At 34.8% G+C, this 26730-nt stretch overlaps 1 protein-coding gene across 1 annotated transcript in view; it reads right to left on the bottom strand.

Annotated features, from left to right (window-relative positions):
- The window catches only part of LOC145680996 (uncharacterized), a 1339336-nt gene that overhangs the window by 1085646 nt on the left and 226960 nt on the right, over window positions 1-26730 (bottom strand). The window contains exon 2 of the mRNA XM_081752259.1: window positions 4965-5008. The gene's annotated coding sequence lies outside the window, so the exon portion shown is untranslated. The remainder of the gene's footprint in view (window positions 1-4964; window positions 5009-26730) is intronic.

Raw genomic sequence — 26730 nt, forward strand, 5'->3', positions numbered from 1 at the left:
TCGTGTATTAATTGTCATACCATGTATTAAGTAGTATCATTAGTGGACATTTAAAACGTAAAAAAGAAAAATAATTTTATGATACGATCACCATTTGTCAATTTAACACTGCCTTCGAGTGTATGGTTCCAGTACCAAGGCATTTAAAGTGTCCTTGCCCTGACGATAGAAGTAATACCACGAGACGCTGAGGGAGTTTCAACATTTGTTTTTTGAAGGAATCGTCTATACTATATGTTTGTAACTTTTAAAACAACATTGCAGTTCTTTTCAAAATAACCTTTATATCCGATGGTACAGCGGCAGGGCGGCATTTAAATACGGCCGGACATAGTGTTAATTTGTCGGCTTAAGCCTTTAGGGACTTTGTACCCTTTTACATAGTTTTTACGTTAATGTTTTAATACCAGTTTATTTATATTTATAAAGCAATCTTACTAATCTTTAATTTGCCATTAATTTCTCGATTTCGTATGGGCGAAGTAATTATGAGATCTAAAATTGAATGGTTCTAATTGATGCAACTTTTGGAGATGGCTAAGTGTATTGATTGTCACACAGGCATGTGCAATAGCATAGATTAGGACATGTATGAAGTCTCACTATTTAATCTCTGAATCACCTCTTTTCCAAATTTGGGTGTCCTTTTCTTGTTAGCATTGAATGATAAAGTAGTAGCGTTTCGTGAAGACATTGATGATGACAGTCGAACATTATGCAGTGTAAACTCCTCGTTAAAAAAAAAAAAAGAAGAAGAAGAAGAAAAAGAAGAAGACAAGTGATCCAGCGTCTTTGAAAATTTCTATTTTAAGGGGAGAAGGAGACATTTTCTGTATGTTTTCACTACATTGAAGATTAAATTGCCTCTTGTTTGTGAACATTTCACGATAAACTGTGGGATTTAAAACTGTTTGATAGTTTGAAATGAGTTCGGGAGCATAGTAGCTAGATTGTAGTAGGGTTTTATCGTCTAACTTTGATTGCATAGAGCATTCTTAGAAAATAGCGGGTTCAAAATTTGTACGGAAGATCGGTTTCATTCTTACATTTTTTTTATTGAAATGCGTATTCTAAGAGAAAAATGTGGATTCAAATCGTTTTTATCAAGCTATTCTCCCTGTGCAAGGAACAAGCATTGTAACTTCTGTTGTAACAAAATTGTTATCAAAAGAAAGTCACCTACTCAGTGCCGTAGCTTGGATGTTTTTCTAGGGAGACAAGTATTGATATTCGAGTCCCCGTAAAAACCTAAATTTGGGCTCTCTATTAAATACGAAATATGACATTTGGGCCCTTTGAGAATTATTATTATTACTTCTAGGAGCCCCTTGCTAGAGAATTAAATTGGCGAATACTTCGGAGAAGTTAAAGCCTTACGAAAGTACTTCGGAAGGCCCTAATAGAAAGCATTTACTGAAATGGGCTCAGATCGCATTATCACTTTATTTAAAAGATTTGTTCTCTTTCTATGTATCTCGGATGTGGTAAGCCTGTTCCATGGTTCATTTATACACTCATGTTCATATTGCATCATTTAGGGTAAGAAAGTTTTATGTAGAAGAGCTCGACCAGCAGGGAGCTTAAATACAACCTCAGTTTCCCCTTGTCCCCCTACAAGTTGCCCACAAGTATAGGCAATTTCCTCCTTGACTTCTGCTTCAGCATAATTATTATAAGGCATATATACCCAGAAGATATCCTCAATTTATCCAGCTAAGCATTTGAGGATTAATACAATTACCGATCCACACTTGAGTACAAGGGAGAAAGACACCCTAAAATATTATTGTTATATCCAAGGAAACAGATGTTTGACAGATGTGAAAACCTCCAGATTCATTTCCAACAGCATATAACAAAAGTTAGTTATTTTCGAGCAAAAGCGTGTTTGCACACGATACCGACAAAATTGTAGGAAGCCCCGATAATATCGTTGCCGCTGATGAGCGAAGTAAGCGACACACACAAAAAAGTCTTCTCCATATACGAAAACAAATAAAAAAAATAATAATTAGGAAAATTATTTTTTGTAGAGGACGGTACAAAACTTAGAAAAAATAGTCCTATGCCTAAACATGTTTAGATTTAACAGTGCCGTTTTAAATAGATACTGTAAACATATTATTTTCGTTTCGATGAAAATTGATGCTGCTGTACATTGCAAATTACATTAGTTTTAATTTTTGTTGAAACACTGTTACATATTGTATGTATATTATTTTGTTTTCCATGCAACACTAATGTCTTAGTAGATTAAATGATAAGATTCGAATTAGTAATTCTGTTTTACATTGCTCCATACATACACTGGCGCAAATCCCGGGGGGGATGAAGGGGACATGTCCTCTCCAATCTTGGAACTGGGAAGATTGTCCTCCGCAATAATCCGATTTGAAATGTGTTTTTTGGGAGAGAAATTTGATTGTGTCTGATCGCCAGAAAAAAAAGTGAGATGAAATTAATGTCCACTCAGAATTAGCCTCAAATCTCTCCGCCTCCCAATGTTGAAGACAACTCTGCTCCCCTGATCCTCCACAGCATTGTTTCTCGACTACAGAAATAGTTTGAACATCGCTATATATATATATATATATGATATGGAAACAATCTACCCCCCCCACCCACCCACCCAATGTTGAAGACAGATTTGCGCTGTTGCATACATACCTGCCGTTTCTCATTTCTTTTTGTCCATGAACTGAAAATCCTGGGCAAGGCTTGCATAAAATTTTCGCCATGCTTTTTGCTTTTCAATTCTGTCCTTGAAAGAGTCTTGTTATCTTATCCCATATTCAAGGTCTACATTCCACAAGTTCAATAAGGGTTAAAATATCGAATGGAAAAATTCCTGCCATCTCTAAAAATCTAAGCAAAACTAGAAAGATACGAATGCAATAATACACAACCTTTTCATCCAGTCACTGTAGCTAAACTGCAGAACTCTATCAGGGGGTCGAGCCCGGTACAAAGGGGAAAGGGAAAACTTGGATACATAGCTTTGTTCTTTGTTTTCAATTGCCATTCCACAAATTATTTTTAAAAAGGGGGAATTTGGGATAGTTTTGGAAATGAGAGAAAAAATCTGCAACAAGTGAAGCGAAGTCACATCCCTATTGTTGAGATCACAATCAAGAAAATGCCAAATGAGTAACTTGTCCTTGGAGCTTTGGAAAGAGTGTTTGATTGTGCTGGTCTCGTTTCAAAATAATAGTAATTCTACTTTGACTTGTCAACAAATATTCTATTCAATCATTGCTTATTGAGTGAAAGTGATCTGTACACAATTCTGATGAAAATAAAAGAAATTGAAAATTACGCTTAAATTAATTTCCAGAATGTATTAAAATTTAAAAGCATTAATAGATTAAAAAATATACCATCAAAGAGTGTGTGTGTGTGAGAGAGAGAGAGAAAGAACAAAAATAAAAAAGGAGTGTAAAATAATCAAGAAATTGGTTATCTAAATTTCCTATATTCTGTTTGGTAATAGCTATTTACAGGGAAACCAGTACTCTTCAGACTTCCCACATTTTATATTTATTTAATAAAGGGAATTAGCTACTCCAAAACAGAGACTATAAAAAAATAATAAGCTGTTCCGAAGTTGTTTATAGGACAAGATAATAATAATAATAATAATATTATAAAATTGTAATAGAAAAAATGGAAACAACAAAATTCCAAAGACAAGAAACGAAACAAAAATACACAGCGCCTTGTCACTCACTCTCTTCATCTAACCCGCTGGCCGGCCGACATTATCGGTGGCGTGTGCATCCAATCATAAGAAAACATTACCCCCGACAAAATCGGTGTCGGCGATACCGACAGTATCGGGGACTTGGCCGACAGCATCTGCGTGTCGGAGGATCGGCCGATAATATCGGTGGCGTGTGCAAGCTACGATTTGAATACATTGAAGTCGATTTCACCACCGACATTATCGGCGCTTCCACCGATATTATCGTTGCTGTGTGCAATCGATTCTATATTATTAAAAACCATAAAATTTTTCACGATTTTTGTATCCAACAAATGAATGTTATACGTGATGGCAATTTGGGTATAACTCGAAGTACGTACCATGTGGTCGCATCTAACTTGGTTGCAAATTTCCTGAACAAGACATCAGAATATATAGGTTGTCGACAAAATTTCTTGCTTCAAGATCTGTTGTTTCTTTGAGTTTATCAATCAGCCTCAAGGTATCAGTAAGATCCTCAGATGTACTTTTCCGATTCTGTTATTTTACAGTTAAATCTCATAATAAAACATGTCAAATGTATACCACGTGAAGAAGTTTGGTTGGAATATTGAATGTAACTGAATGGTGCCAAACTCTGGCCAAAATTGATGATCCATCAAGTGGTACTTGAGTTCCTTTTCTGTCTCCCAAATGGATGGACACGTGGGCAGACATGGTAAATGTATATAAAGGAGTTTTGGTGAATTAAACTTCTTAATGAATGAATAAAAATGTTGTCGTTGGTTTAATATCTAGCGTTCGTTCCTTTGGTTCACGAGACTCCGGGATAGCTTCCCAGTTGGAGAGCAAAGAACGCATTACAATTATTATGATCTCACTTAAGGGTCTTGCCCTATAAGGCTTTCTTATTAATAAAGGGTGTAGATACAAATCAATCTATGCCAGGTTTAATTCAGTTTATTTTATCAAAAATGTCATAGTAGCAACATCTACAATAGATATTGTTAGGTCTGAATTTCAACAAACTAGTAATTTTTAAAAAATGACACAAACGTAGAAGTTCTCAGTCTTGGAAATAAATTTTTAATATCATGTCATAGTGAAGTTCAATTAACTTTGTCAAACATATACATGGACAAATTTTACCAGACAGATAGATGGATAACTAATTAGATAGATAGATGGATAGATGGATAACTTATGTATGAATTCTATATGTAACATTTTAACTTAGCTAGAAGAGAAATATATCACTTACCCCTTTATCGGAGAGCACTGACCTTAGTAGAAAGGAGACCCCACCTGAAAAGAAAATAGAAGTTTTAGTTTTACATAATAAAGCAGTGTAATTAAACATTCTTATATTGCACACTTAAGACTAACCAGTGATGAATTTTATTTGTTAGGTATCTGCTTGGATCGTTAATATAAAAAGCTTAAGAGAATCTTATGCTAATGTAACTGTAAATATATTGTTCTTCAAACTGTGGTACTCGGGGTACCCTTCTGCTCCCCGAACATTCAATATTAGTCCAAAGAGAACAAAAAATAAACTTTAAAACAACTTGAATGCCACCATGTATGTTCACCTTTATTACTATGAGCCACCAGCAATAGTTCGACGGTAATCCTTAGGTATATATATATGCATGTTTTCCACGTGTCCATGATTTTGAATACACGTGGCGTGAACATTAAATTATGACTTCTACGCCATATGTACGTAATTGTATATACACATATAAAACAAACGCTACAGAAATGAAATACATTGTTTGTGTGTGAAAAATCATATCCACCGCGCTTGACGGGAAAGGAGTCTGTGTGAGATTCCATACACATGGTAGTCAACGTGTTAACTCAATTGCATGTCACACCCTATGCGAGATGCGTGGAGTCTGAACTAGCGTAATGAGTTCGGATTTCATTGTTCTTGCACTGTGAATCAAACCCGGGACCACAGAGACCGCTTTTATTATTCGGAATATTTTACGGGCCATCCTACTCTTGTCCTCTTCGAAAGAAAGAAAAAGCATAGTTAAAACCAGTATAATTTAAAACAATGTTAATTAAAATACCCTTGATTTTATATTGGTGTTAATAGAAGGAAGTACATATACTGTTGTTTTTAAATATTCATGTTGTTGTATTTAAAGTACATATGCTAGTTCAGACTCAAAGTCTCAAAGAAATATACTGAAGAATATACAAATAACGAATTATAAAATTTAGTATGGTAAATATTTAACAAATTCTAATATACAGTATATATAAAAATGAAAGTCACTATGTATATCACTTCTAGGGATACGCACGAGACAAGATTTGTGGCTGTCTCGTCTCGAAAATATGCTGTAAAAGTGATGTCTCGACTAGAAAAATGTATATTTCTCTATTGGAAGAGCCGTGTCTTGACTCGAATTTTGTCAGGAAAATCCTGTCTCGACTCGTCTCGTGCGCATCCCTAATGACTTCATACCTTTTGAACCATCGAACCCTCAAGCAAACTTTAAACATAGATGGGGTTCGGACATGGAATGGTTTTTATCATTTCACTTTGTCGGTGCAACTTCGGGGAAGGGGTATGTATGTATAAACGGATAGTGGACGCTAGTAGTTTATATGCAGCACACGAATTATTATAAAATATTCCTAATAACCTTAAAATATTTAAAAACAACAGCATATGTACTTCCTTCTATTAACACCAATATAAAATCAAGGGTATTTTAATTAACATTGTTTTAAATTATACTGGTTTTAACTATGCTTTTTCTTTCTTTCGAAGAGAACAAGAGTAGGATGGCCCGTAAAATATTCCGAATAATAAAAGCGGTCTCTGTGGTCCCGGGTTTGATTCACAGTGCAAGAACAATGAAATCCGAACTCGTTACGCTAGTTCAGACTCCACTTCAAACTGTAGATTTACGTCTCATATAGCTTGCTGGAAAAGGACGCTAAACTTTAAGAAACAACCAGAAGTGGTTTCCTTTGAAATAAATTGAGAAACACTGTTCTAAATAAGGCACGTCCTGCTCCATATCAACTTGTGTGCTTTCTGCATATGAACTGATGTTTGATTCTCGGTCAAAATAAAAATCCTAATAATTGTTTGAATCCCAATTTAAATAGAAGATTTCATCCGATACAGTGCTGATAGTGGGAAGGAGCGTTAAAACACTTATCGGATCCAGCAACTAATCTAAATAAATTTAATTGCAACGAACAATATCCAATTCATTTATAGCCCGACTACCATTATCATATTTTTTTCATTATTAGCCAACACTGCAAATGTAACTAGACTGTGGGTAGGAAAATGATCAGATGAGAAATATTATAAGAAGATTAATTTTGTCTACCTTGGAATTTTTTAAATACCGATATATGTTGCTCAATATTCTACGTAGAGATTAGCACTTAGACAGGAGTTAAATATGACTTTATATCTTCTATGTAAAGGCAAGACACCAGGCTCCACTAAAACATTAACTTCAGGTACTCTTACGAAGAATAAAAACAAAGAAAAATAAGTAACATCGTTTCTTTGTTATTTGGAGTTTAATGTCCTTTTTCAGCACTGAGACTAGGTAAAATAGGATCTACTGTTTAAAATGAAATCTATACCGATACTCAGACTCATATCCAAGAAAGTGCACCTGCCGGGAACCGAACCATGAGCATTTCCATAGAAAATATGCATGTTGGCCACTCAGCCACGAATATGCACATAGTAACAAAGGGATATAGTCACCTAGAAGCAAGAATAATGTACTCAGTTGTGAGGATTGTAGAGAAGGCCTTACATCTGTGCACTACTTATAGAGTAATATGACATGTAATCTATGGCATACACAATCAGAGTAATTGTAATTTCGTTAAACAAGATGTTAGTTGTAAAATAGCAATGTCGAGATATTCGCAGTTAGGATTACTGAATTTGAAAACTTTAAGTAATGTGCTCACAAACTATGGACAGAGGAGATAAATGGGGATACGTTTTGGAGCAAATCTGTCTTCAACATTGGGAGAGGGGACGGGTAAGACCGTTCCCTTAATCTTCGTATTTTTTATTGTATTTATTTTATGCGATGTTCAAAATACTTATGAAGTTGAAAAACAGTGCTGTGGAGGACCAGGGAACAGAGTTGTCTTCAACTTTGGAAGGCGGGCAGATTTGAGGTTTATTCTAGGAGCGGGGGAGGCCAAACTCATATTACGGTAGATGAATCTGATTTCTGAGGTGCAACTGTTATATATTATATATCAGGAGATGTAGGTAAAGTAGTGGTAGGACACGAAGTTCAGCTTGAAATATTAAAGAATACGACTTTTTTCAAAAATGAAACAAGCCAAGGGACATCAATTTCATCTCACTTTCCTTTGAGGTAGTCGGATCCAAATTACATTTCTCCCTAAAGAACACATTTCAAATTGAATTATTGAGGGGATAGTCATCCCAGTTCCAAAACGAAGGAGACATGTCATCTCATCCCCCCGGGATTTGTGCTAATGGGGATAATTCTATTAATATATGTATTCTACAAATTATATTATATCCGACTTACAAGTCTTGAAGTAAAACATTTCTTTTCCATTATTCTAGTTTCAAGATGGCTATGAAAATAACGGAAACACCTGTAGTTTGCAACACGTAAAATATGGAAGCTCTTAACACTGAGGTTGTTTGTGTAGTACCTAACCACTAGTAATAGTTACTATATGACCCTCTTTAGTATTATGCGATCCCAATACGTTTGACGAATGCGGTGAAAGTGACTGAGAAATTTAATCAACAACAGCCTATTGTTAAGTTGCATAACCCGAACGTCCGCGGTCACCGCCATCAACATTTTGTGAGAGGAAAATTATACCGAGAATACAAATAGTTTGACCGCGCTGATTAGAAATTAATAATATAGCCCAATGAGTCATATTTCTAATTATTTTCAACAATGGGCAGTTTATGTATGGAGGACGAACAATGCAGCCTATGCTCCAACTTTCTTCTCTCTATCATGGAACAGAAATACGGATCTTTGATTTTGTAGGCTACAATTCCCTGATATTCCATAGGTTCTGTGATTTACATTGTAGAACGCATAACTGTCATAATGTGATAATGTAAACAGTTCAGTTAAATACATGTATTCTATGGTTCAGTTATTGTTTCTGGCCAAGACGGCATTTTTCAATATGACTGGCTGGAGCTGGAACTAGTGAGGCATGGTTTCTTGAACATTGGAAGGAAATATAACGCTCTCTTTGCCCCCTTTCCCCCAATCCCCAGACCTCAATATTATTGGCCACCTTTGATCAGCTCTACAGCTCAGATTTAGGAACAATATTCCTGTTCCGTCTTTAATGATGGAATTGATTGTCGTACTGCATGAGAAATTGTACACTTCTCCAAAATATAATTGTTACTTCTAATAACGATACTTCTAGTACGAAACAGTATCTTAGCATTAATGCAGCAAACTTTTTTCTTTTTTAACAAAGAAAACACACTTCTCAACGAAAAACAAAGATCGTCATTGTTTGATCGTCATAAAAATAAGGGTAGTTAAGGAGTTCGTTATCTATCAATGGAACTGAAGGTGCGTTCTCTAGTTGTTCCGATAGCCATGCGTGTCAAGTAGTCTATTTTTGTGTTGATGCAATACTTTTTAAACTGGTTCGAATCCCATTAGATGCATTTATTTTTTTATTTCGTAACTTTTCAGTCATTCTCGGCTCGAGTCTGCTCGGTTGGGGTGAGCCATTAGCTCGGTTCGGTTCAGTTCAGGTAAGCCATTGGCTCGAGCCGACTCATTGGAATGAACCATCGACTCGAGCCGGCACGGTTGGATGAGCTGATGGCTCGGTTCAGTTCTCAGTTCGGCTCGGTAGTTACTGAGCCAGGAGCCGAGCTGCTCTAGCCGTTGACAATACTACTACTTGGAACCTGAAGAAAACCGATTTGAAAGCCGTAGAGAAAACACCTCATCTCCACTCGCAAAATATTCATAAAAGATTGTTCGGAGTAAGACGAAGGCCAGTGTTTCATGAAACTGAGGACATTCTTATGAGATAGACTCAAGCAAACGGTGATACTAATGAGAGCTATTAAGACGTTTAAGTGAAAAAATGTGAGATCGTCGTGAAAACCTATCTAAAATGGTTCTGATATACCAAGATAACAACATACAGTCCATAGGTGTAACCAGCGCCGTAAGTTAGGTTTTTTCGGGGGGGGGGGGGGACCAAGCATTAAGACGCGTATTAGGGTCCCATAGAAAAGTTGTTTTTCTAATTCTTGGGCCCCCTCTTTCCATCTTTCTCTTACTCTTTATGGACCCCCGGAGCCTGTGGGCCCTCCCGCACAGCAAGATCTGCGGTTCCATTTGTTGCACCCCTGAGCCCGTTTCATACATGACAAATTAATTAAGGGTACAATATTGACTAATCTCAAAGCCATAGTAATACATATTATTTCTAGGGCACCTAATAGTAGTCATTTTTTGCTCCCTCAGACTCATTTTTGTTTTATTTACCTTTTGTGTGGTGTTTTGTTTATATAATATAGTGAATCTGTTTGATGCTTCATTTATAATTTCATCTTCGTATCGTATATGGAGTAAAAAAGTTTTGTCTTAACATGGGGCTCCATCGAACGGTGGGGAGCTTCTGTGGAAGTGGCAGTTGCCCGATGACCCCCACAAGTTACGACCCTGGGTGTAAGAACAAACTGGGAGGAAATAAAATGTCTCACCAAATTTAGTACCCTGAAACTTTTTTCTATTTTCTACTTATAATAACAATAGGCCTAATAATAATAATAATAATAATAATAATAATAATAATAATAATAATAATAATATTTTTTATTTTGAGTTTAGGATCCCTTTCAGCAGCGATACTATATGAGAAGTAAACCTACTGCTTAATGTATGCCCCGAACCCATGAACTCCAGCCGGGAATCGAACCCGGGTCTCCCACACCAAAGACGTGTATAATAATAATATATTTGATTTTGAGTTTAGCGCCACTTTCAGCAGCGAGGCTATATGAGAAGTGAACCTACAGCTTAACGGAAGCCCCGAACCACATGAGCTCCCGTCGGCAATCGATCCGAGTCTCCCACGCTACAGAAGCGTATAATAATAATAATAATAATAATAATAATAATAATAATAATAATAATAATAATAATAATAGTAATAATAATAATAATAATAATAATAATAATAATAATAATAGTTAGGTTAGAACATACGGTGTAAGTTCTTTCTTCTTTAAAAAAGCAACTACATGTATCTATGAGGGCCGTGATATCTAAAGCTCTCTGAGTGAAAGGAAAGGCCGTCGGGAGTGTTTCTGACAGTCGTAACATTTCTCGGTTGCCTTTCTCCCAGCGTCGCTTGTTCCCTTGTATTGAACACACGTCCACAGCAATCACTAAGACCACTCAACATGGTGGCTTACCAAATGAAGAATGAGCGTTTCCTTTCCGGAATGAAGAAAGAAAAAAAAATATCCACACAGTCAATCTATTATAGCTTTCCTCAACTCCCTTCAGGTCTTCTACGTTTTCCTGTTTTTCTTGTAGTGGTTAGTAGGTTTTTCCCCCTTTAACTTACCAGCTTACAGTGTCTTAAGTATCTTTTTTTTCATTTGTTTGTTGTTATTTTTAGATGTGGTTTATGCGTAACTAACGAGTATGTGTCATTGTTACGAATCTGTATGCTACAGCTAGCAGAACACAGACAACAATATACAGGGTGAAAATTCCGTTTATAACAGATTAATGTCAAAATAGTACTTATACTAAAATGACAATGGCAGCTCCTTTCCCCATCCTTCCCCATTGCAATAGGCCAGTTAGTCTTAAAATAAAATTCTCGACCTATTGCTACCGATTTTCTCACTACACTTAGAGCATTTGCACACGTCCCCGGCAATGCCGGATCCGGCTCCGACAATGCCGGAACTGGAACCGGGGCTGCTTTGCACACGCAGCCGGCAAAACCGGAGCCGGCTCCGGGAATGTCGGTGCCGGCGCTGCTTTGCACACACATCCCGGTAATGCCGGTGCCGATTGAACGTGAAGGAGAGAACATGAGTCCAGCAATAAATAAACGATATCTCCTTGCCTTGCTGTACTTACGGCGAAGAAAGAGGAAACAAAGCAGCACTAGAAAGATTTGGATCCATTCATTGTTGACAGTGCGTCATGTGGAAGGTTCGTTTTATGCATTATATGAAAAGCTGCGGACATATGATTAGAAAATTTTTAATTAATTACTTTCGCATGTCTAAACAAACGTTCGATTTCTTAGTACAACGAATTAGTAATATTCAACGCTGTTCAATTTTTTTTTTTTTTTTTTTTCAAGAGTCGTGTAATATTACAGACTGACATGAATAAATGGAAGGGTCGTTCAATATCTGAGAAATAGCTCAATGCAAAGAACAAGGTTAATTGTATTACGACAATCAAGTGACTTAGGAGCATTAACGTCTAAATTCCCAAATATCTTTTCTTTAGTACACAAAGGTATATTGTAAATTGGTCCGTACATAGGTCTAATCAAAAGCATTCGCAGAAAAACATGGCTAAATTAATAATTTTGACAAGTCACAATAGGCAGTAACCCTATACAATAGTGTCAAATTGTCAAGAATTTGCGAAAACTGGTAGCAAATTGTCGAATTTTGGTGGCAAATTGAACGCTGGTAAATTGTCCGTACCCAGAAGAAAACATCGAAGTGGCCCATTTCTGTGTCTTCGATTGTACATTTTATTTTCATTTACATATAATCTACATTTTATGTATCAACTGTAAGTAAACAGAATAGTGTTTGAATCACTATTGTTTTATATTATCCTATACATACCTGTCGCTTCTCGTTTCTTTTTGTCCATGGTGTCGAAGTCTTGTGCAAGGTTTGTATATACTTCTTTCCAGGCTTTCTGCTTTTCGACCTTGTCTTTATATGAATCTGTAGTCTAGTCCCATAGTCAAGGTCTCATTTCCACTAATTCAATGAGATTCAAAACATCGTACTGAAACACTTTAGTCATTGTCACTCGATCAACGATGAAATGAATTGTCACTGAAACAAAACTTCAGTGCACTGCAGAAAACAATCCACTAAATCAAAAAGCTACTTCAAGCGGAAATAAGTAACATATAGCTACACTCACGCAGAAAGTATGGCACTCCAGAATAGTTTCATATAAATGTTAAACGTCAGTTTAATCCACCCCCTGTCAACTTGACATACTTCTGTTCTTGATAGTTGCATATAGGTAGACGAATCGAGTACATTCCTGGAATCGAACGGAGGAAACGGAACTAAATTATAATTTTCTTCAGCATAGGAGGATTTTTTCCAGGGGAGATTTTGTTCTAGATAGGTCTACATATGTAGTACGTCCGATATAACATTCATAGACAACGTTTTGCAATGCATCTTGCATCTTGTAAAACAAAAACATAGGCAATTTCGGCTGTAGCCTGTTGTGTTGATTAAATCAAATCATACTATTATACAAGATATTCTTCTTTATGCATTCCTTTCCCTCTTTCAACACCCCCCCTTTCCAAATTATGTACTAAAGACAATCCACACAAAAGGAAAATGCTTAGGAGAAACCTAATGGCTATCAATGATTGATGGAAGGAGTCTTGCAAACTATTATATTTCTATATTTTTCCCTCGGGGGAGACTAAACAGAAGATCGAAAAAACAAGGTTATTTGCTCTTTGTGTGTGGATGTGAGCGCAGGAGGTATATGGCCTTCTTTTGGTTTCTTTCTCTCTCTCTCTCTCTCTCTTTTTTTTTCAATTTTGTTGCCAAAATTTTAACATCTATTTAAATTTCTCAAAATTGAAACAGGCTGAGATCAAGCTATTTAATAATAATAATAATAATAATAATAATAATAATAATAATAATAATAATAATAATAATAATAATAATAATAATAATAATAATAGATTCTGGAAAGGCAACATTGCGGCTGCCTATTCACTCAGTCCACAATCGTTCTATGGAACAAATGCCAGACAAGACAGAGTACATGAATATTTTTATTATGATCTATAGGGTAAAACAGTATGCAACCACAAGAATGGAAATTTTCTTGTTCTGTTTGTGTTTATTCAATTCTTTCTGTAGTTGTGTTGTAGTTTTTATTTACTTTAATTTAAATTTACAACCTTTGTTATCCTAGATTCATAATTTCTTCATATCTCCATTTTGTTCATTTCCGCCATGTTGATTTTTTTTAATTATGACTTCATATATGCTCACATATTCTCTATCAAAACGAATCCAATGACCCTTTGTTTAAATCGTTTAAGTAAGTTTCTGCTGTAGAAGATAACAAATTAATATACATATATACATCTGTGAAACTCACTTTCCGCGTTGCCGTAGTTGGATAATTCAAACAAGATCCGAATTTCCCTTGCTGAGAATTTATGTAAATAGCAAGCCGCTATATTTGTGGTACCTCACAGCCATTTTGATTATTTCATTCTTCATTATATATTCATATGATGTGAAAAAAAGAAAATATTAAAAAAACTGAAGCAAACAAAAAATCCAAATACAGGAAAAGAAACAAGAATACACAACGCCTTGCCACTCACTCACTGTGGCTAGATTGAAGAAACCTATCAGCAATCTGGCTCCGTCTTTACCGGCTGCGTGTGCATCCACGCATAAGAAAACATTGCCGCCGACAAAACCAGAGCCGGAGCCGACACCGACATGTCGGTGGCTAGTTCGGCTGCATTTGCCGGAGCCGGGAGTTCCACCGGCTTTTTTGCCGGGTCGGAAAGCGTGTGCAAGCTACCATTTGATCTCATTGCCGCCGATTCCATCGCCGGCATTGTCGGAACCGGATCCGGCATTGCCGGGGACGTGTGCAAACGCTGTTACTCGCAAACTAGGCAATTTCGACATATTCACAAGAATTCTTAAGCATGGACAGCTTTAGTAGAGGGATGGAAGGCACACTGCGTTATGGTTGGGTAACATCTTGCTCGCATTACCGATGTACTCTCTTTTGAAGAACAAGTTTCCTATAGGGGGCAAATGTCCCTTGGCCCCTGCGGTAGCGCCACTGATCACTCCCAGTGGTTTCGGTTATGTATCGTACATGTGTGGTTCACTGTTTCTTGTCTTCTGCGTCCATTTTCCGCATGTCAGTCTGTTCACATCAGTACAACACATTTGAGAAATTTCTTGAGGCCATGTCCCTATAGGCCTAGCCCTCCTCCTGAGACCATTGTGTTATTCAGGCATTACTTTTTCTAAACTGTTTGGGACCGGTTCTGTTACACCTTTCCTTTGTCCGCAATGAGGTGTCACAAGTTGTTTTGCCGCCATTTGGGACAGCTTGAAACTCGGAAATGACGTTGAATTAAACAAAATGTCATTTTTTGTTGTTGTTGTTGTTGTTGTTTATTTCATGTGTAGATTCTTCTACCAGGCGTTGTTAACGGAATTTTGCACTATTCTGTATACTATATAATCCCTTAATTAATAGTGTACAGTGTATGTACATTTCCTTAAGAAAATTTCCCTCCGCTGACAAAAAATATTTTTGCTTTTCTTGTCAAATTTTCCCTAGTTTGTTGAGTGTCCAGTTCCTATAATAGAAGTTATTTGATAAGATTAATTTAGATATATTAAAGGAAGTGCCAATCACAATTATTTTATTCACTTGTTTTCCCTGAATTTTTTTTACGATTTATTGAAAAAATCCCCTTTTTGCTAAATTTACCTACGATATTTTTCTAGGTTAGGGAATTTCCCCTCAAATTATGACTACTGATAGTGTATTATTTTTTATACACTACATAAATAAATAATCTTTTCCGACACAATAAAAACTGACAGTTCTTATCGGCAATGAAGTCAAAACTTTTTAGTGCCACGGAAATTAGTTTTTGAGATCTTCTCAAAAAGTGCACATGATAATTCACCTCATGTTCTTCATTTTATTCAGCTTGTTCTCATCTATCTATGTATGACTGATATATAGATATCCGTCATAGAATGTTAAGTTTAACTTCAAATTGATCTACACGTTTGGACGTTGACAAACCACTTTAATAACTTTTTTCTTTATAGGAAACATTTGATGCATTATTTAAAACATTAAAGATGTCCGCCAACAGCGTAAGGCGCAAAACGGAAATTTTTTATTGACTGTCCGTGGTTTCGATTCCCGCCCAAGTAAGTTTGTGGTGGACAGCACATTGTCCGTGAGTTTTCTCGAGGTAATTCTGTTTCCTCCCACTTTCTAATTCCACCAATTCTTCCTATCATCATTTACTTCTTTTAATTGCTGTCTCTCTAAGGAACACAATCGTGGAACGTTAAACTGAAACTTTTTTTTTTTTTTTGCCAAACAACTATGATTTACAAGTTTCGGACGTTACATCTTTTACGCACCAGACACAAATATATCAACTTTGAATATCACAATAGTCGAACAGCAATTAAAACATAAGAGTTAATTATAATCCTGGGCTACATCTCATGAACTGTCACTTTGTAAGTGTCAAATGAAAGGTTTGACAAGAGTATTCTTCAATCTCAGTTTCTCCTCAATAGCTAACGTAGTTCCCGTACAGTATCAATTTTTAGGATATTTTGCTCGATATTCTCGAAAATTACACATGAGATTTTATACTTTGCCAATATGATATTGTTCAGCATAGTGAGATTTATCGATTGTTATGTGTCTAAACTTTAAACATTTGCACCGTTAAACATTAATAATATTATAGATGTTTTGTCTCATTTCTCAAGTCTCTCGTAGTTAAATATTAGTAAAGACCACTCAGAGATAGAACGCTTATCCCGGGTGGGAGGCGTTCCTTCTTCGATCCATGACCATCTAAGTTTGTGGTAAACAACATTGTTTCTATGTATTTCTCTGGTTTCTTCCGTTCCCTCTCACATGCTTACTACGCCTATTCTCTCACAATATTTCGCTTTTATCCATACCTATAACAGAGGTGGACGGACGCTCAGATAGACATAATCATTAATGACTTCCCATATTTTTGAATAGCGTAGTTTCGACTCCTAAAAAGTAATATAAGGAATGCTGCTTTACAAAAGCCATCTTTTAGAAAAATTCATTTTACTGCGTTCCGCTTTAGTGATGTAATTTTCTGTTTCTTCTTAACTTTCCTACCATTAATATTTTGCTCTTTATTTACTTATTTCATTTTTTTTTTACTTTAATGTGTATTTCTTCTTTAAGTTCTCTCTCATTTAAGTCATCTTTTTAATTTCTTATGTAGGGCATCTCTTTTTTATGTTGCCGTCTTTCTTTTTCCTTTAATTCTTACTTACCTTTAGCTTTGTTCTTTTATTCAAGTCTTCTTTACTCCTCCTTATTATTTTATTCATTCACTCTTTATCTGACTCACAAGCTTCTCCTAAAGAAATGTTTAAGTTAATTTTCATATACATTAGATTTCGCTTGAAATTTCCATGCATTCATACGTCAGAAAAATATCCTTTCGTGCCTATATGAAACTATTGCAGTAGATACATATGCCACAACACAGTGACAAGCTAGTCTTAACGCAGCTTCCTCCTTGCAGAGAGATACCCGACTCCGGCTACAAAGTGCTAACACAAAATAACAGCATTGGGAGAAAAATAAAAAAGCGAAATCTTTCAGTTTAACGTCCCACGATTATGCCCGTTAGACTAAGCAAAAAGGTGTTTAAGGCAAATGAATGACGATGGAAGAATTGGTGGAATGAGAATGCAGAGGGAAACGGGAGTACCTTGAGAAAACTCATGGACACGATGTCGTCTACCACAAACTTACTTGGTCAGGGATTGAGCCAGAGAGTTGGAACTGTATTCATTACTAATGCATTGACCTCATGACGGACAAGATTGTGTCCGTGTTTTTTCTCAGAGCTCTGTCTCTTTTGCCTGCATCTCATTTTACAAAATATTCCATAAACGCTTTTTTTTTTTTTTTTTTTTTTTTTACGATCATCATCAACCATTTTAACCCAAAGAGTATACCAATAGTAATGAAGTTCAAATAGTAACAAAAAAAACTTCATTTCATTTATTTACAAGAAGTATGTTTTCACTATTACGGTTAAGTGTGTTACTGTTAGGAGTGCATGTGTCACCGTTAAGAAAAAATAACAGCAATAAATACAATTTTCTTGTTAACAGTGTGTTTGTTGATTTCTCGTAAACTACGCATGACATTTTACACAGATGCATATCATATTGTTCAGCTCAATGAGATTTATTGATTGAAATGTGTGACCCTTATTTATTTATTTCGTAAGGACAATACAACAGGCGTAATGCCCAGTTATAGTGTCGTGTACATAATTATCTAGCATACACTATATTCTATACAAAAAATATACATCGTTTAATTTTACAGAAGTTATTGCCTGACAATTGTTACGAACTTGTTTTCGGATATACTAAATTCATTTGGCAATTTGTTTTCCGTTAAAACCTAATAACATTGTAGACTTAGAATGCTTTTGTTATATTTTCAATATCCTGATTAAAATGTACATATAAGGCAATCAAAGCTGATGAGGATGCCAAACAAAAATGAATAGCAAGTATTAAAGCCACTTTAATTAGATTGATTGTATGATGCATAACGTTCATTTTCAGCAACCAGCCTATTTGGCAGGAATCTTACTGCCTTTAGTAAAATCTGAAAACTTTTCTGGTTTATATCCAATCCTCCCTCCCAACCCCCGCGGCATCAAATCAGTAACCATGCGTACTGAGAGCTAACACTTCATCCACCCAGTTTTATCAGATTTGTTTTGTTATAAAGAAGTTATTTATCAATGATTACGATTTGATCGTACTAACTGTGAATAACTTTATTAAAGTTCATTTCTCTTTTTTACACCTTCAGCTATTATTGTTTTCGATCTTCAAGTGCGATTTGATAATTATTCTTAAGGTGATATATGTTTCTATTGACACGACACTGTACTTTTTTGCGTGGGTTTACAATGTTATAAAGTCTAATGTCAAGCTTTTACAGTGACAGTGAACCATTAAGATGTTTTTTACATTTAAAACATTCTCTACGTTCGTATTCAATTAATAGATGGACCATTCTGGTGTCATGTTCAGAACCAAATAGTAATGAGAAAAGTGATACAGTTTGAATCTATATACTTTAGTTTTACCTAATCCCATGTATTGGGATTCACCAATACATAATTAATTTTCTGTCTTCAACACATCCTGTAACTAATCACTTTTCTTCTTTGAATTGTAAAATAATAATATAATAATAATAATAATAATAATAATAATAATAATAATAATAATAATAATAATAATAATAATAATAATAATACACAATAAACTAGCTTTTCAATTATACTTTGGTATATGATCTTAATGATCTGACACGGGATTATGAAAATGTTTCAAATATCGGATTCACAATAAATACACTAATACGTAAAAGAAAAAATGTTAAATGTTAAATTTTCAAAGCAAATTTGTATACAAATGTCAAACCAATATTTTAAAATACTTATATCACTTTCCCATTGCAAGTCAAAAATTGTTTCGATAACCAGTCTTACTAACTAAATTTATGGCCTATGAAGCCCGAATGTTCATTGCCCTATTCACAAAAGCTCTTCATTGATTTCTATCCTTAGCTACCGGATCCAGTTTCTACTTTGTATTTCTTTTCTTGTAAGATCCATCTTAATATTGTCCTTCCAATTCTGCCTAGATCTTCTTAATGTATTTTCCCATTGCGTTTCTAGTTAAAATTTTGAGTGTTTCTATTTCTTTCATTCTGGCTACTTAACCTGCCCACCTGTGACTCCTAGATTTATTGGGCCTAACAATGTTTGATAAACAGTATAAATTATGCAGTTCCTCGTTACGAAGTTTCCACCATTCTCCATTTTCGTCCTTCTTGGATCTGAATATTCGTTTCAGGATTTTATTTTCAAATACTTTCAATCTGCGTTCTTTCCTCGAAGTAAACGATAATGTTTCGCAACCATACAGCGCAACAAGCATAATTAGTGTTTTGTATATTTTAAACTTCAAATTCTTTGACAGAATTCGCAAAGACTAAAAAAGCTTGGATTCCCTCCTTTCAGTCATCAGTTAATTTCTTCGTGGACATCGTTTTGATCGATTGGTCTTGATCCTTAATATTTGCAAGTACTTACTTTGTCGAAAGTATTACTTAACGTCTCCATAATTTGCAGTTGTCATATAATAAATTATTTATTACAATAAGGTTTAAAGTTTTTTCCATATAATTAAAAAGAAATAAAATGCACATTTGAAATCATACTTTTCAGTGCAAGTATTTGCGTACGCGGAAGGTGAGAAATAGTCTAAACAGCCAAGAGTGACAGTAACATGTGGCCAAGGTTGTGTAAAATAAAAAGCAAATTTTCCCATCGAAAACATCCAAATAACTTCTATATGTGCTTCTGCAAGAAAAGAATATAAAAACATCTGGTGGCATTGTCAGATGAAAAATAACATATAAATTCTTTTTAAAACTGGACGAAAAAAGCAGCAGCAATCAATATTCCATTTTTCAGTTTAGTAACAGTATTTTTCGAAATTATCATTTTCAAAATTCAATTTTTTTTTCTGAGAGCAAAAAATAATTGGACAAAACAAACAAGGACATTCACAAATGTACAAAGGCAAATTTTTCAATCAAAGTATCATTGGGCTTCCGTTATTCGGACTCATTCGATCATTCAACAACCAGAGCTTTTAAGTAACAATGGAGAAGCCTCTGGGAAGTGATCACCAGGACATTTATCACAAATTCAGATAAAACAATAAGTATAATTAATTTCAATGTATGGGTAAAATATGACAACTTGCATATAAAGTTACCATCTCACATTCTTGTAGTATTTAAAGATTTCTTTCTTTGTATTTATTTGTGTATTTAACTATATGTAATTGTTTATTTTATTCAGAATATTAATTAATTTCATTATGCATTCATATTACATTGCAAAAAAAAAAAAAAATACAGAAACTACTTTTAGACAGAGTAGGACACTGTTACACATTTCCGACACTCTTTGAATACCTCCAAATGACACATATTCACCTCTTGTAGATACTGTGTGTCCAAGTATGTCCAAATGTATGCACAAAATGTGTAAAATAAATGTCATCACTAGAAACCAGATGTTAGGCAAATTGCCTATTCTTTAATATTAAAGATATGATCAAAAATAACGTTTACATGAGGGGTTATAGTTTCAGTTTAAGCCAATTTTATTTTGACTATTTCGCCTGTTTCGCCCCTTTACGGCCTAAATAATTGCTTTACTGCCTAATATTGCCTATTTTATGCACTTTCTTCAAAACAAGCCTTCATTGGAAAAATATACATAATTTATATACTATTAATTTGAGTTGATTTTAAGTTTAACACCCCTTTCAGCAGGCTATATAAGATGGGATCTACTGATTAACGTGGAATCCGAATCACATGAGCTCCTGCCGGGAATCGAACCCGGGTTTCCCACGCCAATGATGAATTTATATAATGTAAATGACACACACACTCATACACACACACAGACACACACACATACATATATATATATATATATATATATATATATATATATATATATATATATATATATATAGTAAAGTACGGTTTGCTTGTGTCTACAAACACCTTTTATATATAATAGCAATGAGCATTTTTCTTCATTATTTAGAGTTAGAGTTACATTTTAGTGCCTATTTTACTGCATTTTTTTTTAATTTTAAGTGCCTATTTTCCAGGTTTTTAATACCTCAACATCCAGTCTCTAGTCATCACTTTGTTTTCGAACTGTTTGCCGAGAAGGTGTGCCGAGATATGTCATACTAGATACTGTTTACACACTTGATATATTTCCCCCTCAACATCTGTACTACAAGTGATTAAATGCTGTTTTATTTTTTACAGTCTTATTCTTATTCATTTTTTAATGCACCATCTGAATAAAATGTCATAACTATACTACCGATACTACCTGATCCATTATTGTGGTATACGAGTTCATTGTAATGAATTAATTTCCTATTTTATATATGTAACCCAATATTACGGGCACGGCGAATTTCCATCTTTGTATACACCTTGCTACATGAAAGTAGTTATCAGCCTTTCTACATTAAAAAATGCGTTGAGCTATTGCTACATAGATTTAAAATATTAACATTTAAGTAAATGCTCACTAGTTTATCTACCATTTGTGTAATCTCTTTACTTAGGTTTCAGTCTTCGGGGTGGAGACACAAGGCTTTAATATAATTTTCCCACATTTTTGGTAGATTATATGTTTGACTAAATGCGTTTTTCAATCAGGTTTATAAGGACTATGTTGCCTATTTTTGGTGATAACATGTTGTCATTGAAATATTTACAAAGTTCAGCACATTTTTACACTGTGTAAGGCGTAACGTTGATTCTATAATAATGTGCGTGAGATATTATAGCTTCACTATTGTTGATAGGAGTATATCGGAACATAACGGCCAGTGCTCAAGGATAGATAGCTTTCAAGTTGATTGGATGACGCTTCCTGGCAAGTGTTTGTTTGACAAGTTTGTCAACAATGTGCTTCAGCAATTGTCTCCTAGAGAAGATACTCAACAATTTTGTGTTATGTTTTGATACAAAAAATCACAGTAGATCGAGAACGGGAGACCTTGACCTGACTGAATATTCTAATCAGAGGCAAACTTTTAACCCATTTTACTAAACGTATCTAGGTAGATCCATTTAACCATTAGAGCAAAAGTGAAGTACCTTGTTTATTTCAAGTGGGGTTCAAAAGCATATGTAGAACACGGGAAATTAGGAAGAAATAGTGAAGGAATAGAGTGGGAATTAAATTAGCGTTACCACGAATACAAATCATAATACACATATCGATTAATCCTCTAAGGAGGTAAAGCACTATTTTACAACGAGCACTGTTAAAAAATATTTAGAAGACACTAATAAGTTAAATTTTACAGACACACACCGAGCATTACTGAAATACCCAGAAATTGACTTTTCGCCCATGAGATGATCTGTGCTTCTGATATAGTCAAGTAACTTATCCAATGTATGAATCTCTTCATTTTATCAGTCCACCTATAGGTAAATGGCATGTATTATTTTACTCTCTTACCACCCATTAAATTTAATCGATATCATTCAATTCTCATCCCCTTCTTCACAGAGGACAGTAGAAGACGTTAAAATTAAAAAAATAATAATAAAGTACTAAAGTAGATGTCTTCATTGCTTTTAACTCTAAAAACGAAGTGCTGCAATGTTTGGATTATATATTTACCTGTAACTTGATCTTTTTTACTATGCATTCAACAGGCTTAAATAGTACAGTGCTCTCCTAAACCTTAAAATTTTTAACTATATCCTATGTTCACATCACGTCAGAAATTTAATACACTTTACTCTTCTTTTACTTTCAATTCCTATTCCTATCTAGACATGTTTTTATTCACTAGTTGGTTTGTTGTCAAAGTTGGCTGAAAATAAATTTTTGTTGTGCATATGGAATTATCACCTACATCATTGGCTTTGTAATTTGCTTTCGCCTCAGGCATTGTAAATCAAGACTTTTAGCAAAGTATGTTTTAGTCTTCTTCGAAATGACAAATATGTTATGCAAAACAATAATTACAAGTAATTATTCAACAAGTTAATTTGTACTTAAATTTTAGTAGAAATTTCTTCAATAATGCCAGATTCAAGAATCATTTTTTTTAATGTCGTTGTTATGTCATCTTCAATTTAATGATTAAAATAAAGATGAAAAAAGAAACTCCATACGTAGAAATAGTTATTATTATTCAACTCTCGTTGTTGTTTCCTATTTTTATGTTTAAAAAGCGAGAGAAAGCAGGAACACTTTTATTTCTTTTTGCGATATTATCAATGAGTAGGTTGCGGGTAAACTCCACAAAGGCTGGTTTCCTTTGGATGGTAAACTCCACAAATGACGCTCGTAAACTTGAAACTCAGTCTACATTTCCTTACGTATTCTTCGGCTATCTTCAAATATCCAGGGGCAATATCTATGTTTCTATTACGTTTTTTTATATATATTTCTTATATGTTCAAGTCGTATCGCATGACAAAATGAAACGAGCAACCGTAGAAGATGAAGAGAAGGAGGACAACACATCATTTTTTCCTATTTCATGTAAAGCTCCAATTTCCTGTAGTTTTCCTTTAGGAGTTTCCCCCCAGATGTCTCACAAATGTTCTTTGTCTCCAGCATAGAGGTTGTGAATTGTAGGTTTGTGTTATACAATAACAGAAGAAAGAAATGAATCATCTGAATCAGTCATTTTCAACTGAAACTCTCTGTTACGTAATTTTGTTACCCTTTTTCCTGAGGCTTTCATTCAGAAAATTTTGTGCACAGATGGTTCTACACTGAGACACTATTTGCTAAAGAACATGTACATAAGAGTGTACATGTACAGTAAAACCCTGATTATCCGCAAGCAGATGATCCGCTATGCATTTTTTAAACCCTGTTCAGTCGCACTCAATTATTTGTCATAAGTAGTCTGCGGACTGACACTCCACATGTAAATTAGTATATGTATGTTCTAAAACACATAAATATATGGCATTGTAAAAATCAATGTTTCCAACAATGTTTCGAAGTATGACTCTACCCTGATAAACAGAAGCCAATTGCTGTAAGGTATGAAAAACGGGAATTGGAAAGAGTGATTTGCGTACATTCATTGTTCATGCAGAGTGAGAGTTCGCGGGCGACCACTATAGGGTTAATTACGAACCTAAAATAATAATAATAATAATAATAATAATAATAATAATAATAATAATAATAATAATAATAATAATAATAATAATCCAAGCCAACAACCGGGAAAATAATATATACAGTAGGCCCTATAGTGCGAATGTGGAATTACTTACAGGGTTATTGTGCATCGTAATCCTATAGGCCTTCTCGGAATTTGGATAAGTGGTAGGCTCTTCTCTTTTGTTTCGGTCATACCTTTCACTTTCTCTGATCAATGACCTTGATGACCCGAGCAATGCGAACAATAAAACATAGTTTTTATGCTGAAATATTGTTTTGTGTGTGTGCGTGTGTGTGTGTGTTTGCAGATTATTTTTAGTCTTTCACGGATTATCCACGATTTTCACTATCTGCAGTGCCCTTGCCACCCAATTCCCTGGATAACTGTGCTTCACTGTAATTGCAAATTTAATTTATCTTAGCTCCGGGAGGCGGTTGGCATACTCCGGGGAGCAAAGTATTTCCGGAAGCACACCTAAAAGAAACATTGCTTTCCTGTAACTTACATGGAAAGGGAAATGAGTAGATAGGAAGGCTGAAGTTAGCGAAAGCATTGCTGACATGCCAAGACGAATATTGGTAATTGGTTTTGCAGGCATACTACACATAGATATACGACTACATACACTATCAACACTTACTTACTAGCACTTCTTTGTTCTCTTTGCTATTTATACTTGATTGTGAAAGCATGTTTCTACGTCACACATCGGTCAGTTGAATATACCTTGATTCAAACCTATAAGATAAATTTCGATTCCTAAACAATAGTAAAATTTGAGTTGGGCGTAGATTTACGATACGTGAAATTTATAAAAACCTACTTAACAGACATTGTTACCAACTATCTCAGCAGAAGAAGTTGAACAAAAGATGTGTGATATGACTATTTTAGTTTCTATCGAGTATGCATATAGGAGTTATTCGAATGACGGTATACTAGAGTCATCACGCATCTGGAAATTATTTCTTCTTGCTACCTAAAAGACGGTGGCAAACTACAATCATCTTGAACACACAATCTACTGTAGAACTTAAAAACGGAACTTTTGACATCAGATTTGACATATACAATGCGTCCAGAAAGTCTCTCCACAGTGAATAATACCATAGCAAATGACTACAATGTGACACATACCGCATTTATCGCGCAGATACGTCTCTTTTGAGTTGAAGGTTAAAGTTTAGCCTCATGCATGTAAGTTACACATTAACATAACGTAATATATACATTCATAAGAATAAAAGTGATTGTTTTAATATTTTTGTCACAATAACAAGACCTACATCCATTCCGGATACACTTTTTGAGCGCACTGTATATTGGGTTATCAAAAAGTCATACAACCAATGAAAGTCTTAAGAATTGTCATCGTTTATTGCTTCATGCATATTCATCCTCCTGATCAAGTTTCGGAACACTCGTTCGAATGTTGCAATTGAAATGTTGTCCACAATTCGATGAATGTTGGTCTGCAGTTCTTCCAAAGTATGCAAACGGGTAGGTTGTGTAAGTTGCTAGTTTCTGATATTCTCATAAGATAAAAATCTGGCTAGATGACCTTCTGAGCACCTATGGCACTAACTTCTGCATAACTCTAATTTCGTACAAAAACATTGGTAAATATTTTATCATAAAGGAATGTGATATACCGTAAAACATACCATTCTAACTAGACAATTTCCGCAAGTACTTCTGCACACTACTTTGCATTCATACACTGGTATTCGTCAATTTATTCTTGGTGAGAGTCGTCGGTATCTCACTTTGGGGTATCTCACACGCTCCCAGTGTTCTTGAATTTATTGTACAGTCGTTTAATGCTTAATTTATTCGAGCATGGCTTTCCGGAATGTGATCCTGTATAGCGTACCACGATAGTTTCGTCATTCAAACTCCATGTGTACTCTTCAAAAGTGAATTTTCTTTGTACATTAACTTTTTCTAACATACCAAAAGTTCTTTCTGACTACGTAGGTAAATTTTTCAGAAGATTATTATTTAGATATTTCATGTTCTTTTTCGAATTGATGCTAATATATATAAAATATTGGAAATATATTTCTTCGATCGTACTCAAGAAATGTATTAAAGTAGAGAAATATTGGTGATAAGTTAAAAGTAT

This window comes from Thermobia domestica, chromosome 3, assembly GCF_964235325.1.
Source record: "Thermobia domestica chromosome 3, izTheDome1.hap1.1, whole genome shotgun sequence".
NCBI classification, from domain to species: domain Eukaryota; kingdom Metazoa; phylum Arthropoda; class Insecta; order Zygentoma; family Lepismatidae; genus Thermobia; species Thermobia domestica.